Raw genomic sequence first — 20,076 nt, 5'->3', positions numbered from 1 at the left:
TCCTCCTGGCCAAGTGTACTCCGTCTCTCTCCTAACCGAGCGGGTTTGACACATCCCCTGCCCCAGCACCTGGTATTAAATCTAAGGTTCCCTTTTGCTGTGTCCCTTGACTGTAGACCATTGTGTTTACTCTCTTCCCCTGAGCAGTCATTTTCACGGGGAAAATTTTCTTCTGTTTAAATACATCTTCATTCATTCATTCATTTTTCCCCCACTGCAAATTCCCTTGGCCCTGATCCATATTTGTTTCTTTTCTGAGATGTGTTATCTCCTTTTTTTGTTTGTTTGTTTGTTTTTGTCATCTCCTTCTGATGCACAAAGGCATAGGGAAGGGAGAGGCTATTTCCATGAAAGGGGTTACCTTGGGTTAGAGTGATGCCTGTGATCCATACACCAGGTAACATCTCAGAGACCCAACAGTCCCCAGTTCAGGAACAGTGAAGTCATTTCCCTGAGGTACTGCAGCTGGTGGGCAGCGATCTCAGATCTGAACTTCATGCTCTTTCCACGCGCTGCCTTTTTTCCCTCCGTCTCCTTGCGTTAGGGCTGCTGGTCAAGCTCCTGTTTAGAGTAGCTGCAGCCACCGAGGGAGAGGGAAGAAAGCACAGCCAAGCAGCTCAGCATGAAGAAGGATAATAACCTGACTTAGATTTAAATAATGATAACCCCTCAGGGACAGGTTCCTAGCCTGGAGAGTGATTATGTAAATGAACTCTCTGTGTATTTCCCAGACTAACACTCCGAATGGAAACCAAACATATTCACTGACTTCGGGTGTTGATGACTGTTTTAAGCTGGCTTCCATAAAAAAAGCATTGCATTGCCTGCTTTCTCTGCCTTTTTTCAAAAACACACAGCCAAGGGGGAAAGGGCAAGTGAGCTAGCATTTAATGAATCCTCTAAAGTGTCAAACACTGCCTTAGGCACTTTCACATATGCTATTTTATTTAATCCTTGTAAATGCCCTGAGCCGTAGGTTTTGTCAGCCCCATCTTTTTTTTTTTTTTTTTAACCTCAAGAAACTAGATAAAAACAGAAGGGCGATATTGAGCATCTAATGCTGTACCCAAAGTACAAATTTTGCTTTAGCAATATTTAATATTTTTAATGCTAAAATGCCATCATCTTAACACTAAGACCATGTGAAAGACAATAGGAGCAAAGGAAAATTATATAATAACCTCACTTAGAAATATAAGTACAAGATCCCTTACACATGTCAGAAACAAGTCTATTGATGTACTGGAATTCGAATATATTATGATTAATTAGTGTTTATTCCAAAACAAATTCAAACATGAATTCATTCTAAGACAATATGCTAGTGTGATTTAGTATATTGACTTCTTAATGAGATAATAAATTATTATCTTAGTAGATTTAGAAACATTTCCTTCATAAGTTGTAACTAATCCAGGATGCCCACTTCACTGCTTCTGTTCAGTATTTTACTGAAAGTCCTAAGCAACAAGATAAGACAAAGGAAAGCAATTTACAGATCGGGAAGGAAGAAAAAAAGCTTCATCACTTATTACACACACTACAGACAAACACACACACACACACACACACACACACACACACACAAGTTTTCTCATTTGGTTCATTTCTCATGGGATTTTCTTTACCTGAAAATCGTCTCTTTTTACATCTGGTAATTTGTAACTACTGAGAGAGTTCAGAAAGATTATTGGATACATCGATATAAAATAATCATTTTCGTCTCTTATTTAGCAGCAAAAATATAATTTTGAAAATATGTCATTTGATGTACCAACAAAAATAGTTAGAATCTAGGAATAAATCTATAGGAAATGACTATATCTTTATCCAGAAAATTAAAACTTTTTAATAAAAGGTATAAACACAAAAAAATGAAAAAAATGTTATGGACGTAAACAATTTTCTCATAAAGATGGGAGTTTTCTCCAAAATGATCTATACGTTTGATTGTAATCCCAATCAGTATCTCAAAATAAATCTTAGGTGGACCTGACAGATGGTCTTAGAACATTAAAAATAGACAAGAGACTCTAAAAAAAATAAAAGTGACTATTATCTTAAATATCAAAAATTTCTGTAAGGTACAGTATACCTTCTTGTATACCCAAATGTAATGATTTGGGTACAATAGATGAATAAAAAAGAATAGGATTTAGACATGCATCCACGTACATTTACAGTCTCTTTAAATGCCAGAGGGAAAGGATGAGCCACCCACTCCATGCAAACTGAGGCTTGAGTGTAGAATCTAAGAAATTAGTAATAAAGTCTTAAAGGAAGGAGGAGGAGGAAGAGAAAGAAGGAAGAAGAGGAGGAAGAGGAAGAGGAGAAGAAAAAGAAGGAGAAGCAGAACAAAGAGCAGGAGAGGACTGGAGTTAGGAAGAGGAGCAAGGAGACAATTCTCAATTTAGTTTGGTGTCTCAATTATCTGAAACAAAACAGTTAGAAGTTCTTTCCCTAAATGCCCAGGATTTTTGTCAGCCCATAGCTAGGGTAATCAGTTTCTTATTTAAGGGCCTTCTACATGAAAAGATTGGAATAAAGGCAGAATAGGACCTCACTCCGCATGGACAATGTGAAACAGATACACCCAAACTCGAGGAAAGGTGAAGAAGTGAGGTACGCATCTCAAGGGGAACGTACATACACACGACACAAATGCACATTTATGATACGCACACGGCTCCTATGTGCGTAGCTGTGACTGATGGAGGTTATGAAGAATAAGAATGGAATTTGGGTACCAAGGTGTTTGTCAATGAACTAAAAATGGTCCTACTTATAGGGGGGCTAAAATATCAATACTAATAATTATAATATGATAGTTAATCAAGAACTCATTAATGTGTTGAGTCCTTTGCTAAGGGCTTTATATTTACATGATCTCAAAGAACAGTCACAAAAACCTTTTGAGGTAGGTGGGATTTTCATCACCATTTTATAGATGAGATATTAATCTCAAGATTACTTATCTAGCGTAAATAAAACAGTTAGTGGCACCTAATGGATTAAAACTTCAGGCTATCTGAATCTGGACAACTCTTAACCCTTTCTCTAAATGCTTGCAGGGAGCTTGGAGGTTCTTTGAGAGGGCTTCAGGTAATTAAAATATTTCACTGTCCTACCAGAAATTAGGTATTCACTTTGATTTGGCCATGCAGATTAACAAACACATCAAATGTATTTGCTTTGTGCTAGAATGACATCAACTCTGGGCAAAACATTGATAATTTAAGCCAATCATGAGTTTATTGTCAAGCAGATCTTTCTTTTGTAGGTTAAAAAGACTATCAAGCACTTATTTTTTAGATGAAGTCAAATATTGCTCAATTTTTACTATCAAGGTTTCTTCTCCTAAAAAAAAAAAAAAAAAAAAAAAATTACTCTTCTCCTAGTCACCATTTTTGTGATTTGTTTTTTTTCTTCAAATGAGTATGTTACTTTCCTAATTCGGGTACATATGTGTACGTTTCAGTAATAAAGAATAAGCTACAAACTATCCTTTTTAAAGAAGAAATTAAAGAAATTAACACTGAATCCCAAACTCACACAGATAATAAAATCTAAAGCTTTCCCTTTGATGTCAAGTTGCTTCTGGGCATTTTTCTACCCATGGGCAGTTTTCTCTCTCTAACCTAATTGTATATCAAATTTTAACACCCTTAGGTCTGTCTTAACTCCATAGTTTTCTAATTATCTCATTTCCACTGAACTTCTGATTGCTGGTTGTATTGGTTCAAATGCTTTCAGATTGATCGCTGTGTTGCACCATCTGTAAATCTGATTGCTACACTGTGTATTCAGAACTACCAGATCATTAATAAAGGAAGAAAAGGAAGCAAACAGGCTTACACTGGTCCTGCAGTGCCCTTCTCCCCTGTCCCCCCAGCACCCCTCAGGTCCAGACACAGTCATTCGTCACTTTCCCATGTTTATATCCCAGGAGCTGACCTTTGTGGACACCCAAGTGTCCCTCCATTTGTCTTATGAGTTACGGTCATGGCAAGAGCCATACTGGGCACTCCAGTTAATCCAACACGAGCAATCTCGTACTATTTTAGAGTGTTTAAACTCAACAGTCATATGACTTCACATGTACCTTCTAAATGTTCCAGAACCTACCATAGGCACCAATCTGTAACCAACCTGAGATTAGAAGCTGTGGATATGTGGGAGTCTCCGGTAAATTTCCAGTGACCCGCACAGGGCTTGACACACAGCTTTAACATGTGGGCTGAGCTTTATAAGGTGGCATGATAATAAGTATTATTTAATGAGAATTTGATACTATAGCCACCATGGTTAATTCCTTGATTATCCTAACAGTAAGATGATTAAAAATGACTTGTTTGTGGTCACTCCACATTCCAGAGAAATGAATACTCCAATACAGCCATATTTTTTTTAAATGATCCAAAAAAATCACCTTTGATCCAATAGTTTTGGCAGTTTTCTGATCTGATCTCTAATGTCTCGGTATATATTTCTATGATAGCACATAATAAACACACTCGCATACATGATGTGGAGTATAGTTGACCCTGGAACAACTGATCTGCGTGGATCCACTGAAACGTAGATTTTTCTCAATAAATGTATGTATAGTACTGTCAATGTCTTTTCTTTATGATTTTCTTAATAACATTTCCTTTTCTCTAAGGAAATGCTCATGTTACCTGTACGGCTTCCAGTCAATAGTAGTTAAGTCTGGGGAGAAACATAAGTTGCATTTTTGACTGCACGGGGTTGATGCCTCTGACTGTCACATTGTTCAAGGGTCATGGATATGGTTTCTTCCATTGGCTCGTGCATGTGAGGAGAGTCCATCGTCTTCCTTGGAGTAATCTTTGGTGCCTAGCACATTACCTTGAATGGGTTAACCACCAAATAAATCAATCAAGGATTTGGTTCTAGGATTGGAGCTAGTCTTTCTGTCCCACTGCACCATGACACAGGTGTCATCTCATTTCCATTTTACTAGTCTATAGCAAGTGTTTAGTTATGTCCTTTCTATGCCTCTTGGGGTTTTTTTTGTTTGTTTGTTTTTTGTTTTTTTGTTTTTCCATTTCATATGTATCTAGCTTAGGAATTAAACTGTATAACCTGTGTTTTTAACTCCCTTCCAAAGTTATTCTGAGATTGATCACCATGTGTTTGCTATGCATTTTATATGTCCCACAACTTGATGCCTCGCAATTTAAGGGACTAATGTGATGAGAGCATGCCTGACAACACAGTGGGCTCTGGCCTGGACATACCTGATGCTCCAAACGTTGATTCTCCATTCCCGTGGTCTGACCCCTGGCCACAAACCAAAAAGGAAAATGTAGCTAAGAAATAATCTCATTACCAAATTCATGTTTAAATTATTGACAATAACCAGCACCTACTGTGTGAAATGTTGGAACGCAGAAGACTTTCATGAAATGTTTTAGAATTAAATGACAGCCATGCCAGTCAGAGAGAATGTTTATCCGCCATAGGTAGATTCAATTATAAAGTGATCACATCGCTCAACACAAGCCACTTTTCATCCATCATTTGTTACCAGGATTTCAGTCGTTTGCTTTATAGCTTATTTCAGTTGGTTAGAACTTTGTACTAAAGAACTTGTGATTAGTACACATCAAACTCAAAGTTGGGCTCCCACCAATATAGGCAGAATATATACATCCTCTGATTGAAATCCTAGAGATTCTATTTTTAAATATTTTCCAAATGATTCTAGTAGGCTCATTTGAGAATTCATATCAATTCAAATGTCCTTCAACTATAAATGAGAAGATGTGATCTAAGAAAATAGAGGTAATTTGTCCAAGGTCACAATAGGAGTTGGAAGCAGAGCTGAAACTCCATCTGTGAAACTTAAAAAGTGCCAGAGACAAAACCCACTAAGACCAATTGAATCAGAATTTCCTTGGGGAAGGGAGCCCCATATGATTCTATTTTTCCAAAGTTTTCTAGGCTATTCTAACTATCAGTGAAGATTGAGACCCACTGGATAAGATCTAAATTTGTTGATTCTCTTTCTAGTACTTTCTGCACAAGTCGTATGTCCCTTTTTGCTTAGCTACCGTTCTTAATATTTTTGGTTCAACAAACCTGACAGATAAAAATATAAGTAATAGGTCTACAGGTTTTATTAACCAGAAACTTGTGCACCCCTCCAATCACACTTTGTGAGATGATAAGAACACAAATTGAAAATCAAACGAACAAACAACTAGAAAGTCACTTCCTTTCTAATTATTTTTCAGTTTTCGGATGATGTAAATGACAAAATGTGTTTGTTTGTTTTGTTGTTTTTTTTTTGTTGTTGTTTGTTTTTTTTTAACAAAATGTGTTTGAAGCCAATACGGTGCTTAGTGTCTTATTTGCCATTTTTACTTTGTATGAAGAAAAAGAAAATGAGGAGGAAGAGGAATACAAAAGGGTGAAGGAAGGGGAAGTGGAAGGGGAGGAGGAAGAGAACAAGAAGGTAACAAGAAAAAGAGGAGGGGAAAGAGAAAGGGAAAAAAGTGGGTTCAGAGATTTAGACACAAGAGTTAAGCTAGAATTGTGCGTGTGTTCATGGGTCATGCGTTGTATTTATTTCCACAGCTACCTACTGCTTATAAGAATTACCATGGTAATAGTATTTAAAAAATAATTTTAAAAACAGCTACTAACAGTGTAATTCGGGAAATGTATTTTAATGGCATCAGTATTAATCGTCTTCATGCCAGGTTTATAGGCATTGAAAAAATCACAGCAAGAACAGGAATTATCATCACTGACATACTTGTCCATGCAATCGAAGCCTTTGACACTTCATTCAAGGACTGTCTGCTTGTTATACCAAAGAGCATGTAAAAGACTCTTAAAGGGAATCTTCTGTTCCAGTGATTTTTTGTGATAATCCCACCATATGTTACTATTTTAGAAAAGTCGGTAGAGGGATGAAAATATCCAAGTAGGCATATGTTTTTATGAAAGTTTCAGAAAAGTGTGTTTATTTTGACTTATGTCTAAATTAGATTCCTAACAGCTGAATGAAATGTAAATTAGTTGTTTTTGTTGCAGAAGATAGACAATCCCATAAAACATGGTATCAATCATCTGGGAAGTGCCTGTTTTTATTCCAAGCCTTGCTATGGCAGATCACTCTTACAGATGAAAGGAGTGAGCACCAGTGCCTATATAAACAGCCTGGAGTTGGCAGAATTAGCCCTGCCCTTTCCTACCACAAGGCTCTTGTCCCCATCACGCCCTCTGAGAAGTCTGTCTCCCCTTCTAGCTCCTTTCCTCCTCACTTGCATTTCTGAAAAGCTCCTCAGGGAATTTAGATCATCAGGTGGATGGGGACTACCGATGCCAGCCCAGACACCCTCCTCCATAAATAATAAATAAGCCCCTTCCTCTGTCCTGCTTCAGAATGAAGCCTGTCGGATCCTCCACGTCAGATCTCTCAGTGACGCCCTGTATTCCTGGACTTTCAAGAGACTGGGAAAACTAATAAAGCACAGCCCAGCGGAGGCCTGAGTACCTATTTAAGTGCTTAGGATCGCTCTTTTTACTGAATGCTAAGTTCCTCCGGGCCTAGAACCCCGTCTGCCTGAGTATGGCTTTATCCTCAGAGCCTTCCCAGAACAGTGTGCAATTAGTATTTCCGGAATGAATTCCACAGGGAGCGTGTAGATGAAATCACAGCATCATATGGGAAGTGCTTTGGATTTCCTAAAATGCGAGAAGAACCCAAGGGTAAGGGGGAGCTTATAAGGGGCTACTTGAAAGGAGCAACAGCTACTCTTCTCCCAGATTAGAGCCGTAGATGAGGGACGGTCAACGGTGACGGACACTGATGTTTCAGGGTATTACAGAAATCCAAGTTTGCATGTAAAATCTCACAATGTTAATAATATTGACCAAAACACAACTCTGCCTGTTTTTGTTTGTCTCTGTTTTTCAATATTGTGAAGTTAATAAGATGTGATGGCCAACTCAGAGCATATATGAACTGGCTTTGGTCCAGAAACCACAGTGTGAGACCAAAACACTTCGTTCTCCATGCAGACCTGGCCTGCTTCTTGTTTTCGATTTTGTTTTTCTGTTGCTTTGTTTTGCTTTGTTTTGTTTTTCCAGACTTCCAGAGGAAGTCTGGATCTGGTTCTATGCCTCTTTGGAAATCCTATCCTAGAACGTGGTATAGGGCCCCAATTCGGCCCCAAAGCAGGAGACGGTCACATTTCTCTCCACTCCCTGGTGGGGTTGATAGCAGAGATTTCCTCTGCAATTGTTTTCCTAATAACCAAAATCAGCATAACCCAGTTGAGGGAACCTTGGGCCAGTGTCCTTGTAATATTATGTGAAAGGATTAACTAAGTAATCAGGTCATGCAAAAGAGCCTATTTATTGTGAATAGTAAGTATTCAAGGGAAGTAATTTCTAACAAAATTACCCATTTCTATAAAAATTATACTGATTCCTATGTATGGACACAAAGTTCAGACATTCTGTGATCTCTTTATTCTTCAGACACTGAGACTTGGGCCTCAGCTCACTTATTTCTAGTTCGCACTAACCTCAATCCCAACCAGGAGGATAAATACCAGTTGTTTTCAGGAGCCTGGGGGTGTGGGGGGCGGGGGGGAGGAGGAAGCCCCATTTGAGATGCTCCTGTCTTTATGAGGAGAAATGCGAGCAAAAGAAATATCATTACTAAATTACTGCAATTACTAAATTACTGCAATTACTAAAAAAGTACAATTCCCCCTTTTCTTCTACTTGTGATTTCTAAACAACACAGTGAAACGAGGGAAATAATCCCTTGTTTCAGGTATAGAAAATCCGAACCCCGAGAGATTAAGTAGTTTACCTAATATTACACAGCAAACTGGTAACAAAACTCAAATCAGCCCCTTCTTTCTCTCATTAAGTTCTTTCTTCCCCCCTGAACTGCAATTAGTAAATCCATACGTCTACAAAAAAAGACTTAAGAGTCGATAAGAAAAGAATTGGTTAGAAAAGTGATATAGAATCAGTAACTTGTTACAGCAAAATACAGATTAAAAGGAAATAAAATTTTAAAAAAATTTAAAAATAAAATAAATAAAAATAATTAAAAAAATAAAAAATAAAATAAAAAATAAAATATAAAAAAATAAAAGGAAATAAAATGACACAAACTACAAACATCACAAAAATCCATGAAAAAAAAAAGAACAAAAAGAACATAATACTTATATAAAATAACTATCTGGCACATGTTTATGCAATTTCTCCCTCCACAATTTTTTTTTCCTACCTACTCTTTGCCTCTTTTTTTTTTTTTTTGCCTCTTTTTTTTAAAATGATTTTTACAGGTGACTTCTATTGAAAAAGAAAAATTAGTCTTTCCTCTAGAATGGTTAATAAAATACTTTTTAAATTATTGATCATTTAGATAGGTTCTTTATGTTTTATAGCTATCATCAGCAACATCATATAAATAATTATGATCTTGTCAAATTGGGGGATACTATCAAGTTGCTTTGATATATAAAACTTTATTTTATTATTATTTTTTAAAGATTTATTTATTTATTTTCGAGGGAAAAAGAGTGTGAGTGGGATTGAGGGGCAGACAGAGAGGGAGAGAATCTTTTTATTTTTTTAAAGATTTTATTTATTTCTTCATGAGAGACACAGAAAGAGAGGCAGAGGCACAGGCAGAGGGAGAAGCAGGCTCCATGTGGGGACCCCGATGTGGGACTCCATCCGGGGATCCCGGGGTTGTACCCTGGGCCGAAGGCAGATGCTCCACCCCTGAGCCCCCCGAGTTGTACCGAGAGGGAGAGAATCCCAAACAGGTTCCCTGTTGACCATGGAGCCCGACACAGGGTTCGACACAGGGCTTGACCTTAGGACTGATGCCATGACCTTGAGATCATGATCTGAGCCAAAACCAAGAGTCAGACACTTAACTGATGGAGCCGCACAGGTGTTCATATATAAGTTTTAAACTTTCAGGAAATTTTAATTTTTCCTGTGCAGTAACTAATCTTCAATATTTTAAAGTTCAAACTGCGTGATACGTATGGAAATCTATAGGATGTGTGATTAGACTACTTCTGACATGAGAGAACTTTCGTTTTTTGACCGGATGCTGATGAAAACGGAATTCTTTGTTTTTTATTGGACATATCTGATGGTGGGACAATGTTTTCACAGACTACCTTCTGCATCAGAATATTTCAACCTTGCTTCTCCTCCGTTAGCCATATAACTCAGCGGGCTGCCTGGCATGTTCATATGGTGATAGCACCTCTAGTTAGTAGAGGGGACAGAAAGGCAGTTCAGAGAAGCGACTCCAATATGAGGACAGCCAGCCATAATTAAACCAAGTAGAGAAGCAACTGAAAAATCACCAAAAAAAAAAAAAAAAAAAAAAAAGGGGGGGGGAGCCTATTCAACCCAAACTAAAAGCTTTCCAAACTCAGTTTCCCCTTGACCAGATTCCTATGTCAGATGCAAACTCCATGAAAACACCATCAAAACAATCTGTTACTAAACCTCAGGGAGAAACCTGTTTCTAGATGCGATTTTGGAATCTAGTTTAAGGTAAATGTTTCAATATGTGGTTTAATAATGAATAAACATCATGCACAGTAGTTTAAGATGAAGGAACACAGCAAGGTGAGATAATTGAAGCCTAAGTTAAAGAATCTTGGAAATCGAACGGTGCATCCCAAGTTGAACAGTTTGATGTTCACTTGTATAGTTCTGGGGCATTTGGGGGGTTTAAGGATGATCTCGAAACTAACAACAAAGCAATTTACAATTTTTATCTCCCTGGGCAAGAGCTTCATGGAATAGAAAAGTCACGTCACTAAAGAGCAAAGTCATGTTTGTGAAAATGTCTGAATAGTCAAGCCATTGTGTTATACATGGTAAACTGTGTCTGTGCCAGTGGTTTGGGTTCTTACCCCAAGTACTAAGGAAAAGTGGCCTTTTCCTTTAACACCTGCCAGAAGGAAGTCACACTGCAAAGAGAAAGCACCCTTCACGTTTGTAGTTACGTTGTTTACTTTGGAGGATTTAAAAAAAAAAAAAAACATATGGTCACATGAACATGTTCAAGGCCAAGCAAGTGGAGAGTGCTAGGCTAAATTTCCATAGCTTCGTAGTAAACCCTCTTAATGGGAAACGAAGTCCTGGACCACTCCATCATCCCACTCCACCCCATTCTGATTAAATATTGAGGTTGAGCCTCGTCTAATGCAGGTAGATGGAGGAACAAACTTGAGCAAAGCTGCCCTAGACTGTGGAAAAGATCCTGGGGGAGCCTCTGTCCTGAATTCTGTGATGCTAATGCAGAGCCGTCGTTGACAACTCCATCTTCTCATCCTTTTTCCACCCCACCCCGCCCCTTTAATGGGAATATTATTTTTCTGGTAATATGAGCACTTCAGTAATCAATGCCATTTAGCATGCTGAATAGATATGAGTAATTCCATTACTTATTAATGATGAAACATTGCTGGGTTGAAACATGTTTTCCAGCATATTTTCTGATTGTGAAGAGGTTGCCTTTTATTTGACTACAAGAGCACCTTATTCATTTCTCTGCAGCAGCAGGAGGGGGATAAGATAGATACGCGCGTGTGTGCGCACACACACACACACACACACGAAGATTCTCCTCTTTTTGATTTTATTTTGTGATTCTTATCAGATAAATACCTACGTGGCCCAAGTCAATTAGCAAATATGAATAACTATCTCCGCTGTGCAATGCGCGATCTCATTTTTATATAAGTTTATTTCATTTTAATTTGATATTCACACATTCTTGCAGCATAGTTCTCATTATTTTTACATTTTAGAAATGAAGACATCAAAGTTCGAGGAGTTTAACTGATTTGTCCAAAATGGATATAGGGACTCAAAAGAGCTGATTTTAAGCCCTAAGTCTAAATGCCTTGCATCTCCCAACATCGTACTACTTACTCCTTCAAAGAAAAATGTTGTTACATATTCTGTAAAAATAAAAATGAAGCTTAAGTGGGTTGATGCTTTATTTTTATTTATATACTTATTTGTTGGGAAGTAGAATCATTTTGATCTCTAAGCGGGATTATAAGCAAATTTGTATTAAAAGCAAATTCTAGCTTCCTGGAATGCTTGAAGTCATCCAGCTTGCAGTGTTCATTTTATCTTATTAAGCTTTAAGTAAAACCAGCTTAAATCTTCATCTATCCTATGGTGGGAACATCTCCAAGATTGTTAAATGGTCACCTTCTGCTCTAGTTTCCAGTTTTTGGCTAAATTCTTAAATTTAGTCAAGCCTCATCCCCTGCTACTCCTTTCCAGCCTTCTGGTGACTTCTCAAATGCACAGGTCAAAACTTTCATGTTTTTATAACAACTCACAGAGCATTTATTGGGAACAGTTTGGTGTACAGTTTAACGTCTACTAAAACTTCAATAGCGCCGTTGATGGTGATGTGTGCTGTGCACGTGCGTGTGCACACGCACTCATACAGGGACGAGATGGCGAGTGTGAAGTTAGTGTTACAGTTTGATGTCACCCAGAGTGTTCAATAACTAGGCAACTACCTAAGATTTTCTATTTTTTGGCTCTTTTGGCTACCCTGTCATCCAAAACTAACTCACAAGCCATGTTAGCAAGCTTTTTTCTTGCCTCTTGCTCATTTTTCTCTCACACTAGGTACCTGCCACTGATCCCCTGATGCTTGTTATACTATTGGGCAATTGTATGTCCTCTTTCATGTCACTCGAAGACATGGCCGCAAGCGTGGAGGGCACCTTTAGTAAACCATATACTGCACCAAGTAGCTTCCTTAAACAGCATTCCTCTTGCCTCAGAGAGAAATTGTTACCTCATTAGAGAAGAACACAGCCTGGTTGTTATTTAAAAGGACACACACACACACACACACACACACACACACACACACACACACACGGTTTGCACTATAGGAATGTAGAGAACTAGAAGTCAGTGCAACCCTTGAATAAGCCAACAGAATGCTTTCTTCTTCTTCTCACTTTGGACTCACTCCCCTTTTAAACACTACTTTAAAATCCCATCAGTGTTAGACCATGTGCACCCACACTTAACCACCTTCAAAAACAGCTGCCCCCACTTCCATTCGCCATGCGTTGATCATAATCCCCCTGTCTCGGTATCTGTAAAACTCTGCCTTTCGACCTCCACTCTTCTTTGTATGCGTGCATTTATTTTTCAGCACAATAACTTATTGGCTACATGGAAACATATGGTAATCCAGGTGTAAGCTTCCCTGGAAAACTGCCCAAGCAGCTGAATCCCCACCTGGCACTCTGCTCTTGGCCTGTAATCAAACTCTTCCCAAACTGGACCACGTTCGAAGTTGAGGGATGCATAATTGCGTGAAGGCTCCTGGTTAGTATTTCTTGGATCTGGAGGACAGTAAGAATCGAGCTGTGAAAGAAAGGACTTAAAAACAAGAGAAAAACAGGATTATTGGCGTTTATCCACAGAGATTTCTGGGCTGTATATTTGTTTTTGTTTTTTTTTTTTTGAATCAGTATCTCAATTTCAGAGCAAATCTTCACATGATTTGATGGCTAACGAGTAAGCACTTACGAGGCCCCTGGGCAAGCATTGCTTCTGTAGCAATGCCTTCAAGTGAGCAATGCCTTCTTTATGATTTTAATCCAGGAAAATAATAAATAAATTAATGTTTTATCTCCTCAAATTTACATCCAAAATTGTTTGATACTAATCTTTTGCATTGTGTCATCTTTATAGTAAAGAAAGCAAGAGCATGGTCCTTGGAGGCAAATCAGGGTACGACCTTAGAAAAGGCTCTCACTTATTTCCATGCTCATATTTAGCTATAAAATAAGGTGAAGGGGCACCTGAGTGACTCTGTTAAGCATCTGCCTTTGGCTCAGGTGCTGATCCCGGTGTCCTGGGGCGGAGCCCCGTCAGGCTCCCTGCTTACCAGAGAGTCTGCTTCTCCATCTCCCTCTGCACCCTGCCCCCTCCCGACACACTCCTGCTTGCTGTCCCTCCCTCCCTCCCTCTCTCTCTCTCTCTCTCTCTCTCAAATAAATATATTTTTTTAATTAATGAGGTGAAAAAATTTTTTTTCACAAGCAATATATTTAAGGATTAAATGGAAGTGCATAACCCCTTATTTAAGCTACAACAAATGTTTTGATAAATAATAGGCTCTTTGTTGGCAGCCAGAGTTTTGGACAAGTCAATTACCCATTCCAGGGAATATAAAAAAAAGGGCCAGTTAGTATGATTAATTCCTGAGCTACTTAGGAGCTAAGAATAACAGAATGTTAAAATGATAGGATATTAAATATCAGGTCTTCCTGCAATTCCACAATCTACCCACGGATTTACTTAATGCCTTAAAATCTTATTCCCAACTGTCTAAATAAGGTAAATAAAAAAGTAATAATATCTGTATTTCATACATCCTTATTCTTATGCCTCTAATGTAAATAAACCAATTATAGAAGTTGTATAATCACAGCTGTGGAAAGACACCAAAGGTTTAAATTCTCAGGGGAAAAAAAGAGTTCTCTGTTTCACCCTAGGCATCATGGAAATAAAACTAAACAAACAAAAATAAATCAACAACAACAAAAAGTAATGGTTTAGGGAACATAAGTAATATCCTCATTAATAAGCTGGTCTCACCTCAAATTAAATAAGACCATTAGGGCACCAAGTGGTATATTCATTATTTTTGATACATTCCAAATGTGAAACACTGAGTAAAGTGCAATTAATTCTCATCCATTATCATTTGCTCACTAGAAATTTCTGAGTCATAATATTGATGCAGTGGTTGAGGAAATTTTAAGTTAATTGTGCTTTCTTACAAACCGTGATGATAATGAGTCTGATGTTGAACTAGTGAACTGATTTTCAGACTTAGAGTCCATATACCATTCTCCTCAGCTCGTGACTCTGGTTGACTTAATTTTAAAAAATGTATGTGACCCTTAGTTGTCCTAGAAACACACAGAAGAATCCATCCCCAGAACTTTTTTTTTTCTTTTTCTGGTAAATATTGTGAACACATAAGGAATGCGAAGGGGGTAGTACCCACAGAGTCCACCTTCTAAGTACTCTACTTTCCTTTGGACGTCTGGGAATCCTCCTATTCTTGGGTCTTTCGTCTCTTGTCTTCCTACAGCACCCGAGGCTTCTACCGCTCCACCACCTCTCCCTCCAGAATCCTACCTCCATTCTAAGAGTAGATCTGTTGGCTGATTATTGATTAATCTTGGGAACCAATGAAATATTCTGTTTTGTAACCCTACGGAATTCAGAGGGTTTTCTGAATTTTCTTGAGTAGCATACACAAGACAAATGGGCCTTTCCCTTACTATTACTTCACACTTCTCAGGCAATAGCTTCAATACTTAAGAGAAGAACTTCTCTATTTACCTCATCACTGACCTCCATTGGTAGGGGGGATACACAGGGGTAGGGTGTGGAGGAAGAAGGGTTAAGGGATAGTATATTTCTTGCTGCCAAACACCCATATTTGACTTGAAATTTGCATAACAAAAATTTATCTTAAAATACATTCACCATTTGGGAAAGATTACCCAGGCACACAAATATATACACACGCACAGCATGTATTTTAGAAGTGACCTCTTCCAAATAAGAGATGTGGGGAAATGCTCAGAAACTCTGCCAAAAGGTCGACAAAAATGAACAATGTAGAAGAGGTGAAAGAAACACGCTAGAGCCGTATTCCTGTTCACCACTTATAACAAATGTAATAAATAATTTATTAGACTTTTTTCGTAGTCTCTGATAAATAAAACCTTCATTTGCAATGACATTTTATCTCCTATCCTCAGGCATTTGCCTGAGTCCCTATTTTTTGCCCCCAGTGATTAAGGAAAATAGCCCCACGTTCTGTGAACCAGTTTGTACGACAAAAACAAAAACAAAAACAGAAGAAAACACAACACCTTCCAGATTAGAACTTTCCCAGGGGCTTTGATTAGGGAAGGAGGGAGATTCATTCATAGACTTCAGAGACAGGTAAGTGAGTACAAAGCCAGTGTTAAGTACCCTAACAGGGAAGTTCTGAGAGCTCATCAGCTCCCGGTATTTGATCGGCTATGTCACCTTTGCCAACACAGCTGCTGGAGAAGGCTGCCAAAGAGGATGAGAATGAAAGAGAATGAGGATGCCATAAAGGGAAAATATTTCACACAACCTGGCACCATCTGCCGTCCTCTTAGTCTCTGTTCAGAAAGGAGGGGATTGAATGCAGGGACAATGGCCTTCACAGCCAGCTTTTTTTGTCAATAAAATCATAAAAATATGCTGATCATATTTTACAAAAAAATATAGATGGACATATTTACTAAAAATCATATTTTACTAAAACTATAGACAGACATATATATTTCTAACTTTGTTTGCTTTGGAGGGGTCTTAAACCAAATTTAAAAATAAAAACAAGCTTCTATTATTTCAGCTACACCAGGTATTTTACTTAGTTTTAAGAGTTTTAAGAGCCAAGATCATAGAGGTCGATGGAGATGTCTGGGTGGGCAGAGGGGTGTGCATAATGCAGTTGATTCTAGACCGTCTATATGTGCATGAAGAGAAAGGGAGGCTGAAGGAGGAGGCAGGTTTTACTGACAAACGAGCACATGTTTTGGCTTATTTCTCTTCGGTTGTATTAATGAAAGTGAATCCCAACATAAATGATACTTCTTGCTAATATGCTTCCTTCTATAACGGCAGTTTGGCCACTTTTCTCCCAGCAAGTAAAGTGAGTTAGAATAAGGCAAGGCAAGTGGCGAGGAGATGGTCATGTATGTTTGGAGGAGGTATAGTTGAGGCTTGTAGGGGAGGATGAGTCTGGAGGTTCGGGGAAGTCTGGCCTCTGCACATTAAGGAGGGGGAAAGGACTATCCATCTGTCTGCCCTTAATTTCTAGAGTAAGCCTGTGCTCCAATCTTGGCGCTGAGACCCCGAGCTAGAGGAAGGAGCCAGGCGTTGCTCGTCCCTTCCTACCTCCAAGAGAGTGTGCTGAGAAGCAAGCAGGAAGGTGTCCATAAACCTGGGCGTACTAGCTCCCGCTCACCCTGCCACTTTGGTCACTCTCAAAATTGCTCTTGTTTATCTTGCTCCTTAGGGTCCCAAAGTAGTATATCTGATGCTTTGGCCTTAAATAGCTGTTAATGCTCTTCTTCCCATAGCCAGACTGAGTGACTGAGTCTTTGGAGGGTTCTGAATCCCATTTTTATATCTTCCAAGTATATAACCTTAAGCAAATTTAACGATACTACTAACTCTGTTTTCCTCTTGGAAAAATGAAATTAATAGTAACATATGTTTCTCAGGAATTTGTGCGTGTGTTTCTGTACGTGCACGGCGTGGGTGCACATATGCTTGCACATGCATGTGAGCGTTGGACACCATAAATGTCCTCTAGCTCTGGGTCTGAGTGCTAAGATTTCAGCACATGCTTACTGTAGGAATCAGGGCGATGGATAGTCCTTTCCTCTCCCTTAAATTGTAAAAGCCAAAGAATTTAGTAAGATGTCATGGATTAAAACATTTAGTTTGGTACCAACTATATGCTAAAGGAGAAAATAAAGAATATATTTTACCTGTAAATTCTGTATAGGTAATAATCTAAATCCATTCACATCCTCATCTGAAACAGGCTCCTTTTATCAAATAGTAATTCCCTAGCAATTTCCAAAGTTACCACAACATTGGCACTGAGCAACATTCTTCCTCATAGCTAAATTCCGTGATGCCATAACTCAATTTGCTTTGTTGAATTAGAGCTCATGGGGCTTTACGGAAAATAATTGGGGCTTTGCAATCAAAGCTAAAATTGAAAAAAAAAAAAAACCCTAAAAGAGCTGTGGTTCTGGTTGAGTAACAGAACTCACTAAAATATTTTCCTTCTCTGCCTCATTTCTTCTGTCCTTTGTTGCATATTTGCTGAGCACGTGTGGTCTTTGTTTTTGGCTGACTACTTAGTCCAGTGCTGACAAATTGAAAATTAGACGTAGCTTCTATCAAGGACATTATACTCCAACACTATTTGGGATTTAGTGGTATCTCTCCACTGTGCTTCTACTTTGGAGACCATTTTCTGACTCAACCTGGCATGCATACACACGTGCACAGGTGTTAACAACTGTTAGGCATATATATGATAAACTTCAGAAAGCACTCATTCGTTCAAGCCCCCCCCCCCAGTAGTTTCATTTAATTCTATTAAAACATCTTTATAAAAACTGGTTCCTTCCTTCCCTTCCCTTCCCTTCCCTTCCCTTCCCTTCCCTTCCCTTCCCTTCCCTTCCCTTCCCTCCCCTTCCCTTTCCTCCCCTTCCCTTCTCTTCCCTTCCCTTCCTTTCCCTTACCTTTTTTCTTTCCTTTTTTGAAAGAGAATTACCCAGGAACTATTTTAAAGAGGAATTGGGGGTAGCTCCAGTGGCCCAGTGGTTTACTGCTGCCTTCAGACCGAGGACGGAGTCCCACGTCGGGCTCCCTCCATGGAGCCTGCTTCTCCCTCTGCCTGTGTCTCTGCCTCTCTCTCTCTCATGAATAAATAAATAAAATCTTAAAAAAAAATAGAGAGGAATTGTATCACTTTTATAGAAAAACTTATACCATCAAATTTCACCAATTGATTTATGTGCAGTAGTTGGTCCAAGTTGTTCTAGGAATAAATCATAAATACACAAATAAAATTCGGCAGCAGTGCAAGTCCAAATAGCTTACAATGAGCCTTTCTTGAACTCTAACCTCGAGGCATTCAGTCATTCTGCCTTCATTACAAAATAGTTCTGTAGCAATATCTTTGGTATTCTTACATAACTGAGGTGAAATTATTTTTCTTCTTTAGCTATTACATTTAATTGATATATTCATAATATTTAAATGCTTTATCAACCTTTTCAACCATTTTTGACAATTCCAAGGCACTTTAAAATTTAACGTCATGAAATCAGAACTAACGTTGGCTCACTTTAGCTTTTTTTTCTAGTATACTGTTGAAATATATTGTATGTTTAGAGCTAGACCACAACATCTCCTTTTGTTTCATGATAAAAGTATTTTACCTAAAACACTAGATGTTGTTCTGAATAATTGGTTATGTCATCAGCTGTCAAATTAGTACATTTTATGGAGCTTTTATCTTGATTAAATTTTTCTTCTGAAGATAATTAAAACCTCATTCACTAGTCTTTGTTATAATGAATTATCCAAGAGTCAAATTTACAAAAAAATCTCTAAACATTTCTGGTGTGATTGGCTTTCTTTATTTACTAAATGCCACAGTGACTTAATCCAGTATGCATGTACCGAATCCAAATTCTGTGATCACTAAAAAAAAAAAAAAAAAAAAAAAAAAAAAAAAAAAACAAACAAACAAACAAACAAAAAAAAAACTTTACAGAAAAATACAGATGAAGAAACTATAAAAAACATTCCTTTCTCTTACTTTTCTTGTTTCATGTTAAGAACCTGTAAATGTCATTTGAAATGGAAAAATTATGGGCATTCTGGACATCTTAATTTCTGCTTGATTTTGATTATGACATCTTAGTTTAATAAGAATATTAATATCTAGAAAGTTTCATAAAAGGGATTAAGTTATTTTCTTTGTCTTCATAGAGTGGTATAATTCTTTCTCCAAAGTATCATGCCTACCATACCCTTTAGTGAAGGGTATGATCACATGATCATGACCACATGAGTTGGTTTTGCTACTAAAGGATAGTAAATGAGGGCATCTAGATGATAGATAGATAGATAGATAGATGATAGATAGATAATAGACAGACATATACCATATGTATATAATCGATAAGCTCATAAATGCATTTCATATATTATCTCACTTCGTTTTATCCTACTGAAGCATCTGAGATGTGTGCTTTTATTATTTCTTATTTGCAGATGTTGAAACTGAGGCTTAGAAATAGTGAATTTCTCAGGCACACTGAAAGTGAAACGCCTAAGATCTAAACCGCAGCCGTGCGACATCCACATCAGTCTACTAACCCGGAGCCCTGGGCACCCTGT

The 20,076-nt window shown here is 38.1% G+C and overlaps 1 long non-coding RNA gene across 1 annotated transcript; it reads right to left on the bottom strand.

Annotated features, from left to right (window-relative positions):
* Window positions 1–3,294: 3,294 nt before the first annotated feature.
* On the bottom strand, window positions 3,295–18,731 carry LOC121500519. Its single transcript, XR_005990402.1, has 4 exons — window positions 18,408–18,731; window positions 13,318–13,461; window positions 5,262–5,304; window positions 3,295–3,357 (listed from the first exon to the last, which is right to left on the bottom strand). It is a non-coding gene; the product is annotated as an uncharacterized LOC121500519 (long non-coding RNA).
* Window positions 18,732–20,076: the final 1,345 nt, after the last annotated feature.

Source organism: Vulpes lagopus, chromosome 10, assembly GCF_018345385.1.
Source record: "Vulpes lagopus strain Blue_001 chromosome 10, ASM1834538v1, whole genome shotgun sequence".
Classification (NCBI taxonomy): Eukaryota; Metazoa; Chordata; class Mammalia; order Carnivora; family Canidae; genus Vulpes; species Vulpes lagopus.
The sequence above is the reverse complement of the archived record's forward strand: the minus strand, read 5'-3'. Positions and strand labels throughout refer to the sequence as shown.